The 25105-nt window shown below is 35.7% G+C and overlaps 2 long non-coding RNA genes across 2 annotated transcripts in view; one reads left to right on the top strand and one right to left on the bottom strand.

The window, feature by feature from the left end:
• The window catches only part of LOC115619854, a 31106-nt gene extending 29090 nt beyond the window's left edge, over positions 1-2016 (bottom strand). Inside the window, exon 1 of the long non-coding RNA XR_003995137.1 lies at positions 1930-2016. This is a non-coding gene — a long non-coding RNA (uncharacterized LOC115619854). The remainder of the gene's footprint in view (positions 1-1929) is intronic.
• Positions 2017-7844: 5828 nt separating this feature from the next.
• On the top strand, positions 7845-21400 carry LOC115619855. Its single transcript, XR_003995138.1, has 3 exons — positions 7845-8221; positions 11588-11593; positions 21281-21400. It is a non-coding gene; the product is annotated as an uncharacterized LOC115619855 (long non-coding RNA).
• Positions 21401-25105: the final 3705 nt, after the last annotated feature.

Raw genomic sequence — 25105 nt, 5'->3', positions numbered from 1 at the left:
TGCCACTGTGCTAATGAGTAACAGAAGTACATGTAATTTAGATACTTACTTCTGCATACAATGTTGAGTGTTCTACACATAAGAAAGACATCACTCTTTGCTTTATGGATGATATAATGTTCTCATTAGTAACTGCTCATTATATTTCAGCTCTCTGTCCAACGGTGCCCTGTACCCAGAATAAATGGTATTAAAGATGATGACTCATATTTTCATATTTAGCTGTCTCTTTCTTCCAAAATACTCAATCCATGCCCTACCTTTGCACTTATACTGCGTATTTCTATAGTACCTTAGAAATTGCACTTTTATAAAGAGATTGCACTAAGCTGAATTTCAACAATTCTGTCCACTTCGGTTAGAAATTCCCCAGCAGATATAATTCACATGTACTTGCAACTTACTGCTGTAACCAGTCTAAATATGTTCTGATTAGAGAGCTCTGCTGCAGCACTAGCAGAATAAACAACTTTTAGAAGCTTGCAAAATTCACAAGTGTATTTTCTAAATGACTTCTTTATTTTAAATACTAGATATTTGCTAATGTATATACCTTGCAGAAGCATGTGGAGTGCAGAATTGTCCATCACAGTAAGAAGTTAAAATTTTCAATGTAACTTGGAATGAAAAATCCAGACATTGAAATTGTTCATTAAAGAATATAGTGAGGAAAAATAATACTAAATACATTAAAAAGTCTGATTTTATTCAGGTATGTTTTTTATTTTTACTTCAATTTTCAAGTTTTGCAATATTTAACGTTAAGGGAAAAAAAAGAAGGAAACTCACGTTGAAAAGGCAAAAGTTAAACAGGCCACGTAGAAGTTGTAAACGGGATATGATTTCTTTTTTTCTTTTGAAACAACAATTTTGCACAATCAACATAATTTTCCAGAGCATTTCTATTGCAAGAGTAGCATTAGAACAGTAGGAATTTCTCCACCAGAATTTTGCTAGGAGATCTTTTGATGTATGTTTTTATATCTAAAACAAAACCAGTAATTTTTAGCATGACATCTGTCTAACATTTTCTTTTTTAATTTCTGTGAAGTTAAACAGTGGCTACTGTATGAAGTATTGCTTAAATGAATCACAGGTAGATACCAGTTAAGAAAAATTATCTAGACTTATAGACAAGAAAAGATTTTCTGATGCAGATCAGCATCTGTGCTTTGAATTTTTAATGGTATTGTATGAAGGGTGGATTTTTATGTTTGGGATTTGCAGGGGGGACCTAAAGGAGAGATCTCCCTTTATATTCATCAGTTTAACTGGAACGCCATGCATTAAAAAAAAAAACGAGCTCAGATTTGCGGGTGATGTGCTGATGAACCCTCATCTGAAGTGTCAGGGTTTATTTTTTCTGTGTTTCCATAGTACAATAATTTCTGGGTTGTGTTTAGCTGTGGGACCAAGGCTGTGTTTAACAAAGAGACTGAACTTTTAACCTTTCAGGCTTCTAGATTTTGATTATTACAACCAACTTACTTTCATTTAGATTTTGTTTAATTAAAGTAAATCCAAATCATCAATAAGCATTCATACATATGAATATACTGACCCTCAAGCAATAGAAGATGTCTTTTGCAGGTTACTAGCAAGACTTAGCAAGGAAAGAGATATGTGAGAAACCCCTATCCCAATTTGACTAGTAATCAGCACTTAAATGAAGAATTCTTGTGCCTTGGCTTCAGTTATTAACTTACCTATGTATAAATTAATGTTTTCCCAGGGATAATGTTATACTATTTTTTGCCTTCTAAACACTGATTGTTTCATGTACTCTGCATGCTATTAGATATTTTGTGAAAGATCAGGCACTGTTTTGCAATAATTTCAAATTAGAATCTTTATTGTTATTTTCTCTTTGTTCTTACAAAGCTAGCTGACCGAAGCTAAATAAAAACACATTAAAAGGGTTCTATTTACCTTTTAATCTTCTTGCCGCTGCCATTAAACTCTTAAGCTATAAAGGAGTAGAAACCATCTCTGAGAAGTTATAAAGTGACATGTCTCTTCCCTTCTTCTTGGAGGAATAACGTGATGAGCAGTGAACACTAGAGGGGGAGCTTAACCGTTCAGGAGATTTAAATCTCCAGCCCCTCTGGGAGAGGATCAGAGTGATACGATAGCTGCTGACTTAAACAAGCAAAGTTAAGGCATGGACAGCCATGGTTCAGAAGTCAAGAGGTCAAAAATAGTAAAAAGCCAATTTATTGTCATTTTCCAAAAAGGCAGCAAATCGTAAGAGGAATTGAGAAGTTTAGGGCTCTGCTCCTACCATGATGTGGTATATTTTAAAAATCTCTCTAGAGGGAGTTTAACATGAAGAGTAGAATTACAGGGATTTTTTCTTTTTATTTTTTTCACAAGGACTGTCTGTCATTTAAATGTCTGAGGAATGATGGAATGAATTATAAAATTTTGACAAATTTGATGGCTCAACCAAAGGGGGAAAACAGACATTCCACTTATTGGGTTCTAATAAGACATGACATTTAAAATGAGTTTACATGGCAGTTAGACCTTTGCTTTTCTTTCTTGGTTTGGTTTTTTGGGTTTTTTTTTTCCTCTATTTGACTCAGAAACATTTGTGTTTGGAGAGCAGTTATTTATAACCGATGCTTGTCTGAGAATGGAAAGCACGCTACTTTCCATCCTCTGCTTCCTATGTTTTAATGACTTGGTGCCTGCTTCACATATCGTACTTTCATATACCCTTTATTTTGAGCCTTGCTGGTTTTTATCGGATGTCTGAACATCCTTTATTGCAATAATGAAATATGAATTTACTACATATTTTTGCTAACTTTGATATAATGTCATCACAAAGAAGGTTTTTCATTTCAAAAGGTTTCAGGTTTTTACTTCTATTTGTTGAAATGAAAACATTTCAATAATTCATTTTCTGTTTCTATTATATGTTTTCTAAGGGAAGTAGTAAAAAGACCAAACTGTCTGTTTTCTGCTTACACAAACTTACAAGTATTTTGGTGCCTGCTTTTAATTTGGGCAAAGTATCATTTGATTATTTGTCATGAAGTAGCCGAGAAAACTGGCCAGGTGAGGTTAGCTTTTTTATTACTTTTTCTTTTTTTTTCCATTTAACTCCATATACCACTGAGTGCATGCAAAAGTAACACAAATGCACACAGGAATTTTCTGAGTGCAAAACACCCAAGAAAGACTCTGAAATTGAGGTTAGCAGGATGTGGACCTGTACATCCAAGCATCCATTACATATTTAAAAAAAAAAAAATGTTTCTGCCAGGTCCCAAGATGATGATGAAAGGAGGATGCAAGTATGGCAGCTGCTTGGCCAGGAGGTGACTGGTCCACAACCTGAGCCAAATTGGCCAAGTCATTGCTTCTGGCACCATCCCTGGCTCAGTGAAACTAGCTGTTGCCCTAACAGGAATATGTTCAAGCCACAAATATGGAGCCAAAATATAGCTAAATTAAGCAAAAAAAGAACCCCATAATGATAAATCATGTTTTGTTCCTTTTCCAGATTGTTCGTTACTCTGAGTGGGATGCTAATTTTATCTGCAGTTGCTAAAGAAAGTAATACTCCCGTTATAGCTGCAAGGTACCAGATAAGCAGAAATTAGGTAGGCGTATGTTAGCATCTAGTTACCTAACACAGGTGATGGTATTTTTCAAGAGCCTCTGCAAATGATTTTTCCCTCTTTTTTTTCTCTTCGTAAGAGGTAGATATTTTTATTAAGTTTTGCTACTGAAGGCTTTTCCTCACTGTGACTCTACTCACAACTTTCTTTGGGCTGCAGATATATAGAAAATATTACCATGCTGCTATATTTAAATAAATGCATTTTAATTATAAACTCACTTATTTATGACACATTGTTATATCATATGCCATATGGGTCTTTACATACATGATGAGAACTTGTAACCATTGCCTTAATTTAAATATATTAATACTAATCTCTATTGGTTTATTACACTCAAAATCATTATATTACATTGTAAAAATGTGAAAGGTCTGAAACATCATTCTTGAGTGTAAATGCAAACAATGAAGTCATGAAATTAGAAAGACAGACATTCGGTTACACATTATTCTAAAATTTTCTATCTTAAGCTTTCATAAGCCTTTTTCTGAACAGGATGTTCCTCCCCTCAGAGAGAAAGAATGCCACTAGTTTGATTTGATCTTGTCGTATTTTTGTATCTAAGTTGGATGTCTCACTTTAACTTACATATGTACTTTGATGAAAAGAGTTTTGATTATGCTAACATATTATGTGTTGCATTGTTACAGGCAGGCATTACTGCAATAGCACTGACTCTCAATAATTTGCTTCATTTTAGAAAGTGATAAGTGATTGGATTCAAAAAAAAGCAGGTCCTCTTACACACCTCACGGACCCCAGCCAGCTTTTAAGGGCACATTTTCTTTGGTTTTGTTACTGTATCCCCACTGATTTTTCAATAAAGCTTCACTGCTGAAATTAATAGGGGAATTTGACCCTGTATTTTCACGCACACTAATTTCTCTTTAGACAAGACCTTTTTATTACTCTCATATCCTTTATTATCTCAGCCAGACATGTATTGCATCTCTGTGATGTTTGAGGTAAGACCGTGTATAGCAGTAAATACACTTTAGAAAGAGGGAGAAGACAAATAAGAGGTTAGTAACTGTGGAATAAGAGCTCTTTTAAAATCAATACCCATCAATGCTTCACCAGATTTCACCTTTTCTTCTCTCTGATGTCTTATTTTCACCTTACTAAATTACGTAACTCAAGTAACCAGCTACAATCTTTTCAAAGGTGCACAGCCAGACTGAATTCCCTCCAACCAGTTGCTTATGCTAATAATGCTCACCAATCAAATTCTTTTTTTTAATGAAACAGAAGTCTAACTTTTAAGCAAATAATGTGTGATTATAGTAAGTGCAATCGATGTTAGAAAAATTACATGAAAGAAGGTAAATCAGTATATCAGATAACAACACTTTATAAAGGCACAAGATGCTGGGTTTTATGAATGGGTGTTTATATTTATGGAAGCTCTGAGTGAACCCAGGCTCTAACAAGAGCACTTTTTGGATGAGATCTGGCTAGTGAAGTAATAAAAACTGGAATTTCACGAAGAAATCAGGCAAGTCTTAAGGTAATTTAGAAAAGAAGGAGAAGTGGGGAGATTATTATTTCCAAAGGAAAAGAAAACATTAAACAAGCATAAGCTATCTAAATGGAAAGGACACCATAATTCTATTTTTCTGTTTAGTATAATGCTGAATAACTGATACGCAATCTGATATTTTCTGAAAAGCTTTTATTTTGGAATGGCTTCATGTTGATGGTGAGCAACACTCTCTTCTCCCTTAATGGTCTACAGTAAAACTGTCCCTAATGCAGAGCTATGGTTTTGCCTATGCTCAGCACTGCTCGTTCCTAACATTAGAAAGGAAATCCAGGAGGAACCTCGGTGCAGTTGACGTTTCTTGAAGCAAATGGCAGTGGGTTGCTTTCCATAAGGATGTGGCTAATGAAGGAGATCTCTTTAAGAAGGAACAAATGTAAATGGGCTGATTCCAGTGTTTGACACACACATATAAGATGGGGGAAAAAAAAAAAAGTCTGCTTTTATTGCCAGAAGTAATGTATGAACATAGAGCATAATGGAAGGCTCATGAAGAAGCACAGTCCTGATCTCAGTGTTTGCAGACTTGCTGGTTCAAAGCAAATCTGTCCTAATGAGATGGCAGCTTTGAATCTCATCCTCCAGCTTGAACTCCTGTCAGTAGGCAGAGTCCTCAGATATGAGGACTGTTGTATATAAACCCAGTATAGACCTGCCCAGGCTGCCACTGGATGGTTAAACTGCCACAGTTTTGGGGGTTTTTTTTAAGAAATTCCTGCATTTCAGGTGGAGTTTGCTACTCTACTGCTCAAATTCAGCATCTGCCCCTAGGAAATACAATGCAGCCGCCTGAACACTCTGCAAATGAGTTAAAATGAGGCTGCCATATCTGTCATAGGTCAGCTAGATGTGGACACTAAATTACGGTCTGGGGAACAGTATTTTCCTTCTTCAGTGTTGTGGCCCATGAGATAGCAAAGATTAAAGGATGCTGCTCTTCATAGTGAGCTGTGAACTACAAAGGAAAAACAGTAAGGTGTTTCTAGGAATAACGCAATTAGAGGGAGGGTTAGTTGTCTTTCAATGATAAACACTGTAATTGAAATAAGGGATATTATCTAGAGAGGAAGAATTAAACCAAAAGATGTGGAAGAACTCATTGTCTATTAATACCTACAGAACGATTCATAACAGGTGGCTGCTTTCAGCTCTAAGTGATTAGCAGCTAGATCTGCTTGATAAAAGTTTTTTGTGGTGGCATGCTAAAAGTAACAGAAAAAAGCTCACTGGGAATGAAAACAAATAGTGATACTAACAGCCTAGCATCTGATATCAAAACCAGTACTAACAGTTACAGCCTTTGCAAATTCTGCTGGAGAAATGGAAATCTACTGTTTTGCACTTCTAAATCTGTCAATCCAAAGCCATTCACTAGTTTATTTCAGGCTCTTCAGTCATTTTATAGTTAAGTACATTTCCCATGGCAAGCGTGATTTCTAATTCTACATTTCTAAATTGCCCCACACAGAAACAGTCTCTTCAAAGCTTACATGGTACATTTATACCAAAAATTATGGTTGGAGGGGAAATCTGGAGTAAACCAGAGAAGTCATTCTAAATTTAGGGCAACTTGAAAACTTTCTTTTTATTTTTCATTTTTTCTTGTTATTTAGTTGCTTGGCTACGAAATCCACACTTGTTCTGTTGTTCTTGCGAAAAAGAGCTTTTTCGTACATTTTTGTGGGAGGTGAATGTGTTAAAGGGTACCCGGAGAAGAAATGCAAGTGCAGTAGCTTGTGATGTCCAGTCCTGCAACGCCGTTCAGAGGAGGCAGGAGCATAGCTTTGTTTGCTGTAAGGACACAGGCTAACATGGTGTGGGAAACAGCACATGGAGGTAATGCAACTGATGCAGATTAAACAGTTAAGAGGGAGATATAGAAAACAAATATAGTAACCCAGGGAAGCAAGCCGAGAAAGAACCACTGTGTTAAACCCTCAGTGTTTCAAATGATTTTCAGGGTTAATATAAGCTTGTCAATTTATTTTTCTTCTATTTCCTTAGTGGTCTGCTATCCTGTGTAAAAATTCCTTCTTTTCCTTTCCAAAATCTCTACTTATACACAGACATTCGCACATAGTAAAATGTTAGTAATTGTAAACTACATGCATTGATACAGCAGTTCCTAGGAGGTAAACCAAATATTTTTAGTTAAAACTACAGAGTAAATTTTACTTTTGCAGAATGCAATTACCTCAGTTAGATTTAGGTAGGATACCTAACACTTATTGTCATCATGACTTTAGCAACCCCAGGCACTGGATTGGATATGTCTCTCAGCCAAGAGAAGGGAAGTAAACAGGAGCTGCAGAGAAGTAAAACATTATGAAATGCAGAACATGATTTTGTTTCCATTATCAGTTTAGAGATGCTAACAATAGATTATGCACACTTCCTCCCTTACCTCTAAAGTAACTTTGCCAAAAGAAATTGTTTTTAGTGTAAAACCCAAATTAATGAAGCAGCTTTATTATTTCAGGAGTGAGAGGCTGGCACAGGAGAAACAGAAAAAGAACCAGGAGTCATTGGTAGAATAGGTGGTTTGTAATGTGTTAAATGTGTTTATTTGCACTTCCAAAGTTCAGATTTCCTCATACATTTTCATACTGATAGAGATAAAATGCTAAAGTCTTAAATCCCTCTATGCCATGCTGAGTTGCTAAGGGCTGTTGAGTTTTTGTTATTTCTTCTCTCAAGTTAGCTCTGATTATGCCTGCTGAGTGAAAAATTTGTATTTGCCGACAGAAATAGGAACCATACCACGTGCACTTCCACTCAGCAAATGCTCCAATACATCACAAAGATTTGCTCAACCCACCTTCAGAGGCCAAATTGAGCATGTTATTTTCTGTTTAGATCTGATCCTGCAGACTATCAGTCAGGAGTGTTTCTCAATCTCTGATTAAAACAAGGCCTACAAAGCTGCAAGTGTTCATGCACAGTCTCATTAGAGGACTGGATGGAGTGACCCTGGTCTTCTAGCACAAAGCTGTGAGTGAACTTCAAATATGAGAGTGCATCAATCAAATTCAAGCAAGGCTTTTATGTCATTTTTTCTACTTTGCCTTTAAAGTCCTAAAGGAATGCCCTTTCCACTGTACAGCCAAGGATCATTCAACAGCAGCTAACAAACCAACAAAAAAGTGTCTCAGAAGGATTTTACTCGTCTCACAAAGGGGAAAGCAAGATATTTTACTAATGTATTTTCTAACGAAATAGAAAATACACTTGGCTCATTTCATAGCTCTGTCTGAATGATTTTTGCCAATCTGGAGGGCTCAGAAGTATATTCAAGAAATGGAAAGTTTATTATAAAAATGATGAAAAGGGAAGGTTTGTGCTTTTTGCTTTGAACCAGCATTGATGCAGCTTTTTGCACTCGTTTGATTTTTGAACCTAATTATTGAAGGAAGGAATAGACAAAATATATTTGAGAACAGTGGTCCAGAACATATGGTCCAGATATTTGGTGCTATAGCACAGTGTGGTATGTAATTTTCTGTTTAAATAATGATGACATTTTAGTGACTATTCCTAAATGAAAGAATTAAATTTAAAAGATATTACACTTCACCATCTAAAATTCTGTTTCTAAAACTGTGACGATGAAACAAACTATGATCATAAATGAGAGGAAGTTTTGATTTAAACAAAACCAAGGATCCAAAAATAAATCCAATCCATGGATGACTCTCCATTTAAATTTCCTACAATTAAAATGAGCTAGAGGAATTTGAAGAAAAACAGAAGTTAGGTAGATGAAACAAGCATAAAAATGCCCAGTGACCAAAACTTTGGAAATGCAACAGACATATTGAAAAAGTGGTTTGTGCTCAGCTGGCTTTAGCTGAGGCTAGAAGGACCTAACATTTTGTGTTTGTCTACAAGATATCCTTTTGTCTCTGTACCATGTTTTTTTTCCCTAAACTTCATAGATTATGAAGCAGCCATAACTTAAACACCACTCCATATCATCTATATATACAAGCACACAGGGTTTTTTCAGTTTTTAATATGTGGCAGTAGTTCCCTCATTATATTAAAAACTTGGGATTTTGCAGGCCTTCAGATGTTCAGAAGAATTATGCAGATTTTGTAAATGAGTACTAGAACATTTATGCCACGTGACGGTGCCCCATCTGTGTTTCCCCCTGTAGTGTTTTACTGGGCATCTGTGTAAATTGCTACTTTTTTGTTTGTTTGTTAATTAGTTCATTGCATAAAAACCATCATGCATTACGTATTATAAATTTAATGTGTCAGAATATACAATCCTTTTTTTTTGAGAGAGGTTATATTGAGTCCTGAGTTTGCTTTCACTCTTACAGTTTCTGAAACCAGATGTCAAGCTACTTCTTTTTTCAATCACTGAAAATCCAACAAATTGAAGAAATTAAACTTTTGCTCCTGACTCCTGAATATCACATATTCTTTACTTCTCTGACATCGTATTGGTTTTAACCTTTACTTTATCTCATCTCACATATATCTCCAGTTTACAGTATTATTAGGTATACATTTATGACTTTATAAGTGAATAAGTATGGGCTTACATTTTTTGAAAATCTACCTGCCAAATCAGCTAGGTTTTCTCTTGATTATGTGTTTGCTCTATTCAGTTACTTAATTCAATTTTTTTAATGAGGCCCCGAATATCTTTTTTTAAGGTTTGTTTTCTTTTGTTCTCTGTTCCTCCAGAAAACAAACATAACAAACTTTGTTATGTTTAGTTGCAGAGTCTTAGAAGCTATTCTAAAATCTTTGTATCTTTTTTCTGCTGAGAAATAATGAGGCATAGTTTTTCCTCAATGTTACAATTTCTAATTTCAATTTCTAGCAAAATCCAGTTTTCTGTTTGGATTACTTGTAGATCTAGTTAGAGATTTTCATTATCCTAAAATTCAGTTTCCTAAACCTGCTGATTCAGTGCCTGGACCCAGTAGCCATGGGCCAATAGGGACTTTAAAAAAAGACTGGAAAAATTCAGAAAGCTGAGCAGGTGGTTGTAGTTTGGAAATGGCTGCATGCATTTTTTGTATTAACTTGATATATATCCAGTATAAAATAAATTTTTAATGTTAATCTGACCCACAATTTATGTTTTCTAACATTCCTGGATTTTCTCTCTTCCAACAGTATTATAGAGGCTGTTTGGTTTTTTGTTTGTTTTCCTTTTGCATGTGGAGATAGGTTTTGAAGTACTTACTGTGGAGCAAGTGGGCATTCAATGTATCAACAGCAATAGAGTGTGTATGGCTGTGACCTTTGATTTCATTAACAAAAGTTAAAAATATGGATATAGTTTTTGCCATCAAGGGACAGACTTTTTCTACACAGAAACTTGCTTGGTTACTGTCTGAAAAGTGTTACAAAAATGATTATGTACAGTGTTCATTGGGTGGTAAATAAGCAAAAGTAATTTATGAAGAAGAGAATACTAAACTATGCCAGGTTTAAAATCCAGGATGTGTCCTTATAACACAAGCACTGTCGTGTCACGACGTTGAACTGTAAGCACAACCAAGAGTGATCACTTCAAATGCTTAACACTTCCCGTACCTTCTCTGTTATGAAGTGACCCGTGCAAAGTTCAAGCTGCTACAAACGTAACAATGACAAACTTGCACTGAACAAGTGCCAACTGTGCCTGTGAAATTCCTGTTAAAACTGTGTTTTCTGGTGTTCTCAGAGGTGGGCAGATTTAGATAAGGTTATGCTTATGTAGAGTTAAGTGAGACTAACCAGCAGTACAGTATTATGACAATATTGAAACTAATAGACAATACAAATAGCTATGCCAGCAACAAACATGGAAAATGTTACCCTAACCTTTCTTTTTCTCAAAAAAATAATATCAGCTTCCTACAAGTAGTTGTCTATATTTTTCTAACCATGCCTGAAAATAGCACATTTCTATGGCTTGATCAATTTTCTTTCTTAGAGAAAAACTCATAAATCTTTACTCAGAAAGAGACATTCTTCTCACTTGCTTTTCCTTCCTTTCTTCTTTCGCACCTCATCCCATGTTCCTACAGGACATGTTACTGCTTCTAGCACAGATATTCAGTTATCATCTGATATTGACAATGCCAGATGCTTGATATTATCTTAGTTTGTCAAACTTTGGATTTGATTTTGTTTTAATAAGGAAATACTAGGCTGCTTCTCCTCATTGTTTGTTTTTGGAAAGGAAATTGATTATGCTAAAGCAAACCCAGCCAAGAAACAGAGAAGTCACATAATTTTGTTTCAACATACTATATCTGATTCTCTGATCTAGTAAGTCCATCAGCTATTGATCATGAGATCCTCTATCTAAAATCATTACTTCTGCTGTTAGTCCTTACTTTTTTTATGGTTTAGATTACATATGCCTTCTTTCATTTTAACCATCTCTCAGATGTGTGTTCAGCACTGGGTATCTCTGACTATGATGTCCTCCTTTCAACAGCTATTTTATGACCTTTATTCTCTACTGTTTCTTCTTTTACAGATTTCGTTAATTTAGTTAAATTTGTCTGGACTCACCAGTTTCAAGATTAACTTTTCATAATTTCTCCACCAGTCTTTTCCTCAGATAATACTCTCCTACTGAAATGCCCATACATGAGCTAGGAACTCCCAAACCATTCCCCTTAGCAATGTTCACATCATTCAACTGATTTGCTGTTTCACAGATTTTTCCAAATCCTTCTAGAAACGAGAGCATAATTCATGCTAACATCTGTCAAGTGAATAATCAGATCAGACTTACTTCAGATGTTAACCAGAATACTGTCAATAGCTTCTTCATGGAAAAGATATGGTTAAGAAAGACTGATAGTAATCAGAAGAATTTTCCTTGGAAAGTATATGTTGATGCTGGAACATAAGCATAGATCTGTTTAATAAAAAAAAAAAAAAATAAAAAAAAGAAGTTACTGCAGCCATGTTTATATCTGAGAAGAGAATGAAGCATTTCAGAAACAAGGGGGCTGTGTTTATGGTAATAGTGTTTAAGTGCCCTGACACTTACTGATTCCCTTGTTGTAATCAATGTATCCAAAGGTGGAACATATGCTCCAGACAATCCTCTCAATTTCCTAAACAGTTGAAAAAAACCTAGGAAAAAAGTTTTGATAAGAGAATGAAGAGTTGATTAAAATAGAAATGGCAACAATCAACATAGAAAAACAACCCTGAGGTACGTGTTATTAGAAGAGCCAGCAAAATGCCTGATTAAAAAAAAAAAAAAAGAAAGGTTTACAGGCTGTTGGTGCAGCATTGTTCTGTACTTGGCCACTACTTTTACATAAAGAATACAAGATTTCTGCCCATTGTATGCTAAACTATTTCCTATAATTTTCCCTGTTTCATATTGGATGTTGAAAGGCAATAATTCCTTTTGCTACAAGTAAATATTTTGGGCTAAACTAGTATAGCTTGTGTGGATTTGTCTTGCATAACTTGACCTGTCTACAGCTAAAGACAGCTGTGTCCAAGTTACTTTTACAGTAGTGGAGAGAAATAGAGTGAATATGTACTTTTAGGAGGTAATGCGGCCAGTGCATTTTAGGTAATGTACTCTGGGATGAAGTCAGTTGTGCTACAGAAATTTTCTTCAGAGATTGTAGATACAAGTCTGCTGCAGAAATATCTATCGGCAAGTGAATCCCACCTCTCATGCCTAGCTCAAGTAAGATGTGGGCATAGAATACTCTCTTCCAAGAGCTGGGTTTTCTGCTTTTGGAGACAAAATTTTATATCTGATTCTTCTTTTTTCAAAAAAGAAAAATAACCTCCTGAAGCCCATCACAGAATCCAACTTATCCCATGTGTGTCAGGTCACCTCTTTAGATGGTCCTTGTCATTGTCCACCTCCTTTTAGGTATCTCTTACCCAGTAGTTGAGGACAGCCCTGGAATCCACATGAAATCAGATGAACCACATGCATTTACATGTTGATCTGAAATGAGGTGGAATTGTGTTTAAATTATTTCTTTAAATGAGTCATGACAGATAACATCTCCATGTTGTGATGATCAAAGCAGGTCATGGTGGGCAGAAGGGGACCATTTGAAGCTGTATTAGAGCTAGTGACAAAATTGTTCTGTATCTCTACTTGGGCTTTGTTGCATTTAACGAATGACACAATCTTTGCAACTATCTTACAGCAGAAAATGCTTGGAGTTGTACTATTCAGTATAAGACAACTCATTAATCAAATTCAACCTAGAATCCAAAGTTACCTGTAACATTGGAACTTCTGAAGTATTTATTTTTATTCTCATTAAATAAAGAGAGCCACAGATTATGAAAAATCTCATGTTGCCCTTCAGAGATACATCATCTAGTGCTTGAGGCCAAGAAATGAGTAGTTTCCATAATTAGTAAGGAAAATTGAATAATTGGGCTGTGGTTTATGAGGGTTCTGTCTCTAAAAAGAGAAACCATGTAAGTCTCAGTCAAGTGGGTTAACATGATTTATTTTTTTAGCACACAATTATCACAAGTTCATTTAACATAAATTCTAAGCTCGGATATTTATTTTGCTTTTTTTTTCCATTTCTTCTTAGCATAGTCACATTAACATGTTTTCATGAATACTTTATACTAATATTTTCTGCCTGGAAACGTGCTTAATATTGTGGTTAGTGTGATTTTTAACTCAGAATATTCTATTATTTTTTTTTCTGAAGACAATGAAACAAATAAGTGCTTGTCTTCCAATAAATGGCATAAATTGGGCTATTTCAATGGAATTTCACAGGATGACAAGACACCAATTTTTTTCATATATTGCCATCACAGGGAATCTTTGCATCTGAATTGTTTATGCTCAAATAATTTAAAAAGCTCAATCCATTTGTAGATACCTTCCTTGCTAGGCACAAAAATACCTGTGTGCGGGCATTTTCTAATGCATGTATGATGTTATGATACATGCATTTTAATACAGTATTAAGTTAATAAAAAAAAAACCAAACCAAGAAGAAGAAGAATCCACTTCATGTGTAACCTGTAGGAATCAGAGAAAACAGGTTTGCCCAGTAAAAAGAAACAACAGACTCTTATATATTTCAAAGTGAATAGTCCTACAGCCTTCATGAAATACAATCCTAGAGTGTTACAACCTAAATAAAAGTGATGAAAAAAATGGGGCAATTTCTATATAGAAAAGAAACTAAATCTTAGGATTACAAAATAGAAAGCAGAAATTATAAAATTTCATACAAGAAATCCTGATGACAGTGTAGGGTAGCTTCAAGCGTAGGATGATTAAATCAAGTAATGACCAGTGTAGGTGTAACATTCAAACTCTGAGGACATCTTGATGTGAACCTGGGGTCATGAGGCCAAGTGGTGCTTCAGACACACATGAAAACACTGGATATCCCCGGTCAACCTTGCTGTAAAAGGATTTCTTAAGCCTGAGGATGGACAAATCAGAGGCAGCTGGACTTGATGCTAAGCACATCTCAATTCCTTTGCATATAGTGTTAGGGAAAGGTATCAGTATACCTTCCCCACACCCATCCTGTTATGTCAAGGAGATCTGCAGAAGCACAGATAGGAGGAAGAGGCCTGCACAGAAAATCCAAAAATAATAGTTTAAAAAAATTACATGAAACACAGTATCAGAACTTCTGCTTTCTTCACACTTTTATATCATGGAAATAACTTTAACTCAATGCAAATCAGTGCTCTGAATGCACCCAGGAAAAAAACTGGTATTATTACCCTTTACTGAGTCTGACCAAACATCTACCTAGCCCAGCATTCCTGTTTCTGTCAAAGCAGCTGCAGAAGTTTGCAGAAATATATATGAATATACACATGTCGTGGTTTGAGCCCAGCCGGTAACTCAGAACCACACAGCCGCTCGCTCACTCCCCCCCCCCCCACCTTCTTCCTCCCCCCGCTCCCGGAGGGATGGGGAGGAGAATGGGAAGAATGCAACTCCCACGGGTTGAGATAAGAGCAGTCCCGCAACTAAGGTATAACACAAAACCACTACTGCTACCACCAATGATAATAACGATTAGTGAAATAACAAGGGGAGAGGATACAATTGCTCACCACCCGCCGACCGATACCCAGCCCGACCCGAGCAGTGATCTCGGCCTTCCGGGTAACTCCCCCCGGTTTATATACTGGGCATGACGTGCTGTGGTATGGAATACCCCTTTGGCTAATTTGGGTCAGGTGTCCTGTCTCTGCTTCCTCCCGGCTTCCCCTCCTCCCTGGCAAAGCATGAGACTGAGAAAGTCCTTGGTTGGAATAAACATTACTTAGCAACAACTAAAAACATCGGTGTTATCAGCGTTGTTCCCAGGCTGAAAGTTAAAAAACACAGCACTGCACCAGCTACTAAGCAGGAGAAAAATGACTGCTATAGCTGAACCCAGGACAACACAGAAAGTAGAAGAATGTATAGTAATCATCTAACAGACCTTAGCCTGAACTTGCAACCCTTATTCATGTGACTAAAGTCCCCTTGAAATCAGGGGATTAGTGTCCTGACAATATTGTTCTGTTCCACTTTTTAACAGAAATAGCAACGTGAGGTTTCCAAATCGATACTGATCCTCTAAACTCTCTTATGAAAAGCCCCAGTAGACTTTCCTAAGAAAAGTAAGGGTTTACGGAACAACCAGGGTATAATTTCAGCTAAACCTGGAATGTGCAAGTGTCTGTATGATTTGTTTCATAACTGCTGCATACTGTACATAACCTCCCATTGACTTCTCTTGCGTGTTTAAATGCCTCTAAGTATGGTTTTAGTATTGAAGCTGTTAAGTATGGTTTCAGTGTTGTTCCTGAAATACTCTTCTCTGGAAAAATGATACTAAAGAAAATACGTTTCTCATATTTTCATGACTCTGTCAGAGGTGTAATATTTTGTGATGAGCTACTTAATGTCTCCGAATATAGTTTTAGAAAAAATTTATTCTTATGTGCCATACTTAAACTAAAAAAGAACCCCAAAAAACCAAAAAACCAAAACAAACCAAAACCAAAAAACCCAGTCACTTACATATCAGAGAAAAAATGTTAGGTAAAAATTGTTCTCTTTTTAATTCTGATCAAATACACTTTCCACCATTCTTATGGAAAACTTGGGAAGCTTAGATATCATAAACTGATTGTGACATTTACTGACATCAGAAAATGGTAAGGGTTCCAAAACATTCCTGGTGTTTAGAGGTAACCATGGATCATGGATTTGCATGCATCAGACTGCATCAAATAGCTAAGGCAGTATTTTACACATACCTAATCTCTGAGTACATAAAGTGCTGCATGTAATATTACTGAAACAACAATCTAGCTTTTAAAAAATGTTTTGCAGTAACTATTTAGTTAGAAAAAGAATCAATATTCCTTCAGTCTTCACAACCCACTCAATAGCTTAATTGATATGTTGTTCAGGAAAGGTTAAAAAGAGAGAGAGAGAAAGATAGAGACAGAATGAAGACACAGAAAGAAGGAGGAAATGAAGGGAAAATAAATTATGCCACCAAGCTACAAGCTGCATAGGGAAATTAATATTCAAAAGGTTAAGGTGTCTGTGAAATGTATGTAATGAGTAACACTCATAGTTTGTTACTATAGGTTCATTGCCTCTAATGTTGGGGACGGCACATGGATAATTTACGATTCCCATTGTCCCCTCTGCAGGGATTAATTCTGAATTATTTATGTACCTATATACGCACAGAACCGAAACATTTTAGTTAAAGTCAGCCACTCACTCATAGTCTTGAAATTATGCAGCCCTTGTTGCTAAAAATGATGTTAGCCTCTTGTGATTTAAGTCATAACATTTTATTTTCAGTCCCACTGAGAGAAAGCATAGAGGAGGAGGAAAAAAAAAAAAAAATTTTCCTGAAGAAATCTATGAATGCATTTTTTAAGGATTTAAATAGATAATGGTAATTTGTTGAGTTAAATTATTGTTGTAGCATGCATGTAAATAAACCTTTATTTTATTCATGATTAGAGATAATTTTCCTATTGCTCTGTGAGATTATTTTTTTAAGATGGATGTCTTTAAATACAAAAGCTTTGCATTTCAATAAAGGGAATTCCATCTACTTATTAATTAATCAAAGAATGGAATTTCATTTTGGGAAATTGGTCTCAACTGTTAAGAATTCCCACTGAATCACTGCCTTTGGTACAAACGAAACCTTCACTCTTGTTTCCTTTTGAACTCCAATGGTTCTTTGCTGCTCTAAATGGCTCTTTTGGATATATCAAAATTCTTTAATCATGGAAAAAATGCAGACTTTAAACATTTTTAAATAAAATATTAGATTAGGGAGTGTCTTGAGATCTACACTGATGTTAGTGTTTGATAAAGATCTAACCCAGTCAACATGAACAGGTCATAGGCGTTTTGTCTAAGCTAGATATCAATTCAGCATGCTGTCTGGTTTTAACCATTTTTACTTCATCTGCAGGAGCAGCTTCTTTTTCCTTGATTTGTACTTCAAACATGTTTCAACATGACATAGTTGCAGTGCAAAATTTCAAGTTTATTGATATACAGATGTCACTATGCAAAGGGTAATTAATAAAAAGGGTAAGAGAAAAGAAACCATTGCTTGAGCAGCCCCAAGCCTTTGGGCTTTCAGATGAACTGACCATCTCTGCCTTCAGGAATTGTACCTGTAATGATGACTGCTCATTGCAAGCAGACAGCATAGTCTGCGAGCAGAGTATTTAGTACCGAGTAGATAAAGATGTAAAAGTATCTGACACGGAAAAAAAAAAAAAAACATATAAAAGATCAATCCTTCTTTTTCCCCCTTCTGTACAATTCAACAATTGCTAATGAATTAGGAGGAGGGGCATATTGATGTACTGCTTGACTGTAACACAAAGAAGTGTAGTTAGTAAAAAGCTGCAGTGGGTAATGAACAGTATTTTAACTCGGCAGTTTAACCTCCGTGTCTGTCAGCAATGACCTTTTACCAACCCCAATGAGAGCCTGATTTCTCACTTTGCTACTCACTGCTGGATGAGTGAATGTAGAATTTGACAGCGAGAGGTTTTACATGAAAGGGGAAGGTACTTAAAAAGCGTGTTTTGTGATGATAGGCTACATTTATTCACTGTTCATTACGCTGGGTGCAGCAGCAGCGTTGGTGGATTGATTGGGTGTGAGCAGCTTGTCTTCTGGGGCAGGGAGGAAGCGTTATTGACCTGCATGGGAGCGGAGGTGGCCTCCAGATGACCCCCCTTTCACCTGGAATTGACCTTGAAAACAACCTAGGGTTCACCCCACTCTGAATAAATAGAAAAGTGTCTTAACAGCATGTAGATTATTAGAATTGACATATTGCACATTTCTTCTTTTTCAACTTTTATAGAGGTGAGGGTGTAGGGGGTGGAGGGAGAGTGTTGCCTTTTAAATTTCCAGATCCAGCAGCTGCCCGGCTTGGTATTTGTACAGATTTATGGCAGGAGGCAACTAGACTTTCTCCTGCTTGATGCTAAATTTTACCATTCATCATTATTGATTAGAGCCTACACTCTATGACGGAGACCAAACCTTACTATGACAATTGCTATTTCAGTTGTTATGGGCTATAATGGGCCGCAGGGATGATTTAAAAGAGCACAATAGCTATCTGTAATTACACATGAATAATCCATGAATTCTCTAGCACAGTGCTTATAATCAGACCCTAACAGCCAAGGCCAGATATTTGTACTTGTTTCTCCTTCAGAAACTAGACCAGAAAGCACCTCTACATGTAAACTCAGCCACAACAGGCCAGAAGATATTGTTTCCTTCTGTGTCCAATCTTGACTTTTCTTCCTGTGCTGAAAATAAATAACTTAAAGCAGAGGGCAATGGAGTATTGCACCACTGCCAAGGGTGCAACCCCTTAATGAACTTGACTTGGCATGGAGAGCTGCCTGGAGCTGCCTTCTCAGAAGCTGTTTCCTTCAGTTTTGTTTTGTTTCATCAGACACGGTTATTTTTCAGAGTTTCTAAACCCTGATGATAGCACGCTTCTATGACAACCCTTTTCTGTGTGGAAAGACAAATAGGAGAAATGGATACAGGAACTAGCTTAAATTAATTTCTGCTTAATTTTATGTCAGCTTATTCCATATTGAACATTTTCTGAATTATTGCCCAACTTTAACTGTCTCAGTTTTGAAATATTAAGAGCATTGATCCCAAATATATCTTAATGTGGGTTAGATGCAACTCTTTCAGAGAGCTGCATTGGTGATAATAGCTTCAATTGGTGGCATTGCAAAAATGGCATTACATGAGAAATAAAGTTATGTGGACCAATTTTTTCTAATACAAGGCTTCTTCACTCAGAGGTACATCATTCTGAGCTAATTGGGCAAAATCCAGGCTGCTAAGATTCTGCAAAATCTACATAGTTACCATTTTCTGCTAAGCTTATGACCTTCGTCCTCCGGATGTCCTAGACTTCCATGTTGGTCCTAGTTAAGGAGAGCACATTACCTGTGGTGGTCAAGGCACCTCACGGTTTTTTTATTTTCAGCAATACATATCTGGGTGCCTATCCTGTTTTGGGCTCTGCAAACAGTATTTCCTTTCTAATGCAGGGCTGCAGAGGGGTTTTCATTCTTTAGAAGCCACTGGTTTTCTTCCCTCCAAGTTCTAAAGCTGGAGCATAGTTTGATCATGCTGTTAAATGGGCCTTGTTGCAAAATTAAAATGTAACACATCCTAAAAAAAAAAAGCCAGCTATTGCCAGATGAAATAAGAGCCTACACAATTTTATTCTGAGTCATGCAAATGATTTTTTTCAAATATTATTTCCCCCTAACTGCTGACATTTATCTGTACATCAAGCAAACACAAAGCAGGGATGTGTTTTCTTTAGCAGCTGAGTCTGTACAGAACACACAAACACACACAAAAAGTGACTTATAATTGGTATGACATTAAAATCCCATGTAGTAGCACAGTCAGCTTCCATCTCATCTTTGTTCTTACCTCTCTATAAAGGATAAGGCAGTTTTGCCCAGAGGAAGAAATAAAAGGCATTCCTCGTTAAAAGGTACATTAATGAAAAAAAGAACAGCTTTACTGGGGACATGTGCAGAAAGGGATGTTAGAGTAGCAAATGATAATTTTCTTTTGAGGTATATTAAAAAGGTTTAATCTTACTGATCATGAGTTAAATTGGATATTTTAATCAGTTAGTGAGTGCCAAAAATAATTATGCTGGAGTGCTTAGTCTGCAGAATGTGTACACAAAGCATATAAATCCTTTCCTTCCCCAGGGATTTCTCAGAATAACACACAACTAAAAGACAAAAGCAATATCAAACTCATATAAATTAACATTGCAAATGATCTGAAAAGTACAATAAATAACATGATTCTAGCACTCTAAATATGCTGTACAAGGGAGAGTGTCCTACACAAATACTTTCATTAATCTCTTATATCCTCACTAAACTTCTTCAGGAAACTTTCCTGCCATTTGCTTTCTGCAGTTCAATTGAAGGTCATCCTATGCATAGCAAAGGTGGGCTGATATCTATGTACAGAAATCTGTCATCTTTTCTGAAATAAATGTTCAAAACTGAATTAATGTCACTTATTTCTTCCTCTTAGGGAGAAAAGTATTTGTCAGTATTTAGTACCCAAAACAATGCACCCTGATGCATCCTTTTATTCAGTTTTGTAGCTTCGCATAGAAGTGTGTAAAGATTTCATTTATAAGGGATCTTTTTTCAATCTACTATAGTAGATAGCTACAGTGTATGTGTGCGTGCGTGTGTGTATGCATAATTACTGTAGATTGGATGCAAATTTAAATGAGATGGCAGCTGTGTAGGTGAAATGATCTTTAATCTCTGCAGCTTTTGCAAAATTATTTTGGAGCTAAATTACTTGTATAGTCCTTTCACTTATAAAACATAAGAACATGCCCATCACATGCTATGTGTACATGAAGGGGATTTTTTTGGAAGCACCCAAGCTATTACTTATGAAATATGAAAAATAATTGTAGGACCCATGGTTTTAATTTTTTAATTTCTCAAGTTCTTATTTTCACCCTGTCAGTTAATTTTTTTAATTTTTCTTTTTTTTTTTTTTTTTTTTTTTAATAAGGAAATCCCTCCAACTGGGACTAACAGGACGATTTGACGATTTTAAAATTGACCTATGCTAATTTCACTCCCTCCATACCCAAAACTGAAGAGGAAAACTGATGGAAAATAGCAATGGCTGTTATACTGAAATGGTGAGTTGGTCACTATAATATAATCTTGCTCCCTTTCTAGCACAGCTGGGTTTGTCACAAGGATTTTGTTTACTGTAAAAAGCTGTATATAGAATAAACTTTCCACTACTCTCGTTTATTCCTCAGGAGCTGACTCTACAGAAGGCAACAAAGTTCAGATTGGAAAGTATATCAGATCATGTTTCCTTTATTTCGCTTCCATTTACATACCTCACCATACGCACATAAGTATCCTACATGATACGAGTGAATGAATAGCTTATCAACAGATTTTTTTTGCAAGACAGGTTCCTAAGACCTGAAGTACCTAAAAACTAAAAGTTGAACCATGTGGGCCATTGTCATCGTATTAAGTTGATCCCAGCTCACAGAAGACCATTCTCAACTTCGTTTATTCATTTCAGGTGTAAAATAATTCCAAAATAACCTTTTAAATTTGAATTTCTGTTTTTTCCTGATGTCTTATACATAACTGTACACTATCTGACTGCCTTCCATGTTTGGGCCACTTTCTACTGTGTGCTGCAAAACTAAAAAGAAACAGATACAAAAACCTGCGCTTGAAGTCTCATCCAGAGATCACCTTAAAGTTTCACTTATCAAATAAAAACTGTCTTGTTGTACTGAAATATTAAAATAGGTGATTTTGTGTGTCCCACTTACTGAAATGCCTACATATAATTAGGTGAGTTAGAGGCAGAACATTAGTCCTAAATATGAATGTTCTGATTTTTGTTGCTTAAAGTAACAATTTAATTAATAAAAATCTGCTCGTGAAAATTTTTTCACAAGCTCACTAATTACAACAAAGAAGCATCACAGAAAACACCTTAATTAGCCACTTGAGCAGAATATGCTGGTGTGGATTTGCCACTAGTTTTACTAGTAGGATTCTATGGATAATTCAAGTAGTGGTGTCAAAGGCTTTGAAATTTCTGTTTCTCTGAAGTTTCAGATTCTAGAATGATCTGATGAGGAAGCTAATATGTTTTCTGCAAAATAAATTTCCTGCAATCTCCCACAGTCACAAAGATCTGAATCCTTTCTTTGAGAAATATTTAATACCTATAATTTTATTCATTTACATGTTTGTGGTTTGTCCATTAAAAATTGTTCAATATTGTCTCTAATGTTTGGTAAACTGTAAAAATTAGAAGATTAACAGGCTGGATATGCATAAAACCCCAATTGTTATCTGAGATTTTCCATTGTTTCCTCAGGCCAACCAGTTTTTTTCTTTTCAGTCATTCTTAATTTTCCTAAGGATAAAGCAGGAAAAAAAACCCAAAACCTTTGAAATACACTTGTGAAAAATGTTAGTATTTAGTTCTTGATTATTTTACCCACACTACTGCTAACTGTAAGCTTAGCTTTCCTCCAGAAGAGCTCACCCACTCTGTAATATTTGAAGTTTGCTTTTTTTTAAAGAAAGACAGTTTTTATTTCTTACATTTTGAGTTGAGGTTTTGTGAACTGAAATTTATTCGCTAGTATGTTTGGAGTCCAGGAAAACGGTCAAGAGACAAGAAATCCTGTCAAAAAAAAGGTAGAAAAGATATTCAAAATCAATACACAATTGAAAAGGGGAGAAACATGCAAAAAAAAAAAAAAAAAAAAAAAATTTCAAAGCATAATGAAAAAGAATGAAACCTTAAAATCTCTCTGATTCACCCCCATACTGAGTTACTTTAATTTTGTCTCTGTCCCAACTTTCTTATTTGCATATAATCTTACATTATCTTTGCCTCTTGAAGGATGTTCTTTGCTGAATGGCATTAGAAATGCATATTTCTATTACGGTATCCTACAGGACAGGAGGACAAAACTGGGAAAAGAGAGTAAAGTATTGAGAAGATAAAATAAAAATTAGAAAAACCAAAAGGATAGAGCTGTTGTCTTGGGAAATGCTGTGAGATAGAGGAAAAAAGCTGACAGAAAAAAAAAAGAAAAAATTAGAAAAATTAACAGTACTGGAGAACGGAAAGTGTTAGAGATGAGGCAGTGAAGCAGGAGAAAATAAAGACAATTAGCAGATGTGTAGAAATACAGGATTATTTGAAATTAGCATGAGCAAAAGTGTAAAGAACTGAAAACCAAGAAAATAAAAGCTAAAGAGTTTATAAATAATATTTTGTTTATTTTTAATACTTGCTTGAAAATAGGAAGGGAGCCTAAATACAGAATTCTTGCTTAAGGTATAGCTTGACAAAGGGGAAATAATAATATCCATCTCCATATTCATGTCTGGTTGAAAGTTCTTAGGGCCAGTTGTAGTTTAAATGTGTTGGAGGAACGAATAACACTTTTCCCAATTTGGCACAGAAGTGTTTAATTCTGAACTGAACTGCCAGGGTTTTTGAGCCAAATCCAGCTTTAAGAAGCAAATGACCAATTCATAGGACCTTGAAGTTCAACCTTCACAGTGCAGTTACACCAGGATACTGAAAATAAACAGGGCAGTACATCTCATGGATGTATATGTGAGAGAATGAGGAAGAGGTAATTATAGTATGTAAACACCCACACCATTCTTTATACAGCTGAGCATCAAAAAAACATATTTTAATAAAAACATAATTATTTCAATCTCTTAGATTTTGCCAATCCCACATCCCATGTCAGTTACTTGCACCCAAAGCAATATCTTGTTTCCAAGGACACAGAATTGTCTTTGTTCTTTGCTGAGAATTTCTGCATTGGAGGGATTTCTGATAGAAGGTATGAGTTTCCTTTTTATTAAAATGTAGAGGTTTGCAGTCATGGTGAGCATGATTTCAGCAGGGAAAGGAAACTCTTGGTATTCCAGAGCATGCTGAAAAAAGCTAATTTACTTGTTAGTGGTTTTCTGACAATTTTGCTGTTGTCAAAGAGGTTTTGTTGGAATAAAAGTGCTCTTTTCTTGTGCTGGATCTCATCCTTTTCATGACATGGTAGTAACATCACATGTCTGAGTGCTTGAGATTGATTTGTTGCTGTGGAAATAGGTGGGATCACAAATAAAAGTTGTTGACCTCACTGCAGAATGAGATAGGACAGGTTAATGGAACTGTGTGTGTTGTTATGTAGTCAAATATAACATAACGTGCTTGTGTGGTATGAGCAATTACACATATTGTACCACAGATTAAGGCATTAGAAGTGTAGACAAATATTGTCAAAGATTTTCTGTGATGTGATTTTCTTCAGGAGCAACCCTGACATCAAAAACATAGAATCCTTGTTTCAACACAGTTTTGTTCAATGCTTTTCTTACAACAGGTAGTTAAAAAAAAAAAAAAATAAAAAATTTCTTGTCTCTAGTGTCATAACTGGTTTTTTGTTTATGTGAAGAAATAATACAGACTCACCTGGCATTAACCACTGCATGTCATTGAGCACATGCATCTGCATTCATTAAATATTCTACTTTTTTTCTACCCTTTTTTACAAGCCTCCTTTTCTCCTACAGCTTGTGAAGACAAATGGAACTGTACTCAGTTTTCAAACTCTTTTCATTATCAGAGTTCTGGTTTTCCTTTAATTATGGCATTCATAACAGTCTTTGTGTCCTGTGTATATTTTATAAATTTCTGTCAGCTTTGAATGTAACCAAGGAGCACATATCTTGTTTCTGTGCTAGCTCCCAGGTGAAATCAGGAGTCCTTCCTCTATGTTTTGACTTTGGCCTTGCCCAAGCCCAATTAATGTGAAAG

Source organism: Strigops habroptila, chromosome Z, assembly GCF_004027225.2.
Source record: "Strigops habroptila isolate Jane chromosome Z, bStrHab1.2.pri, whole genome shotgun sequence".
Taxonomy (NCBI): domain Eukaryota; kingdom Metazoa; phylum Chordata; class Aves; order Psittaciformes; family Psittacidae; genus Strigops; species Strigops habroptila.
Note: the sequence above shows the minus strand (reverse complement) of the source record. Positions and strands in the feature narration are given on the sequence as shown.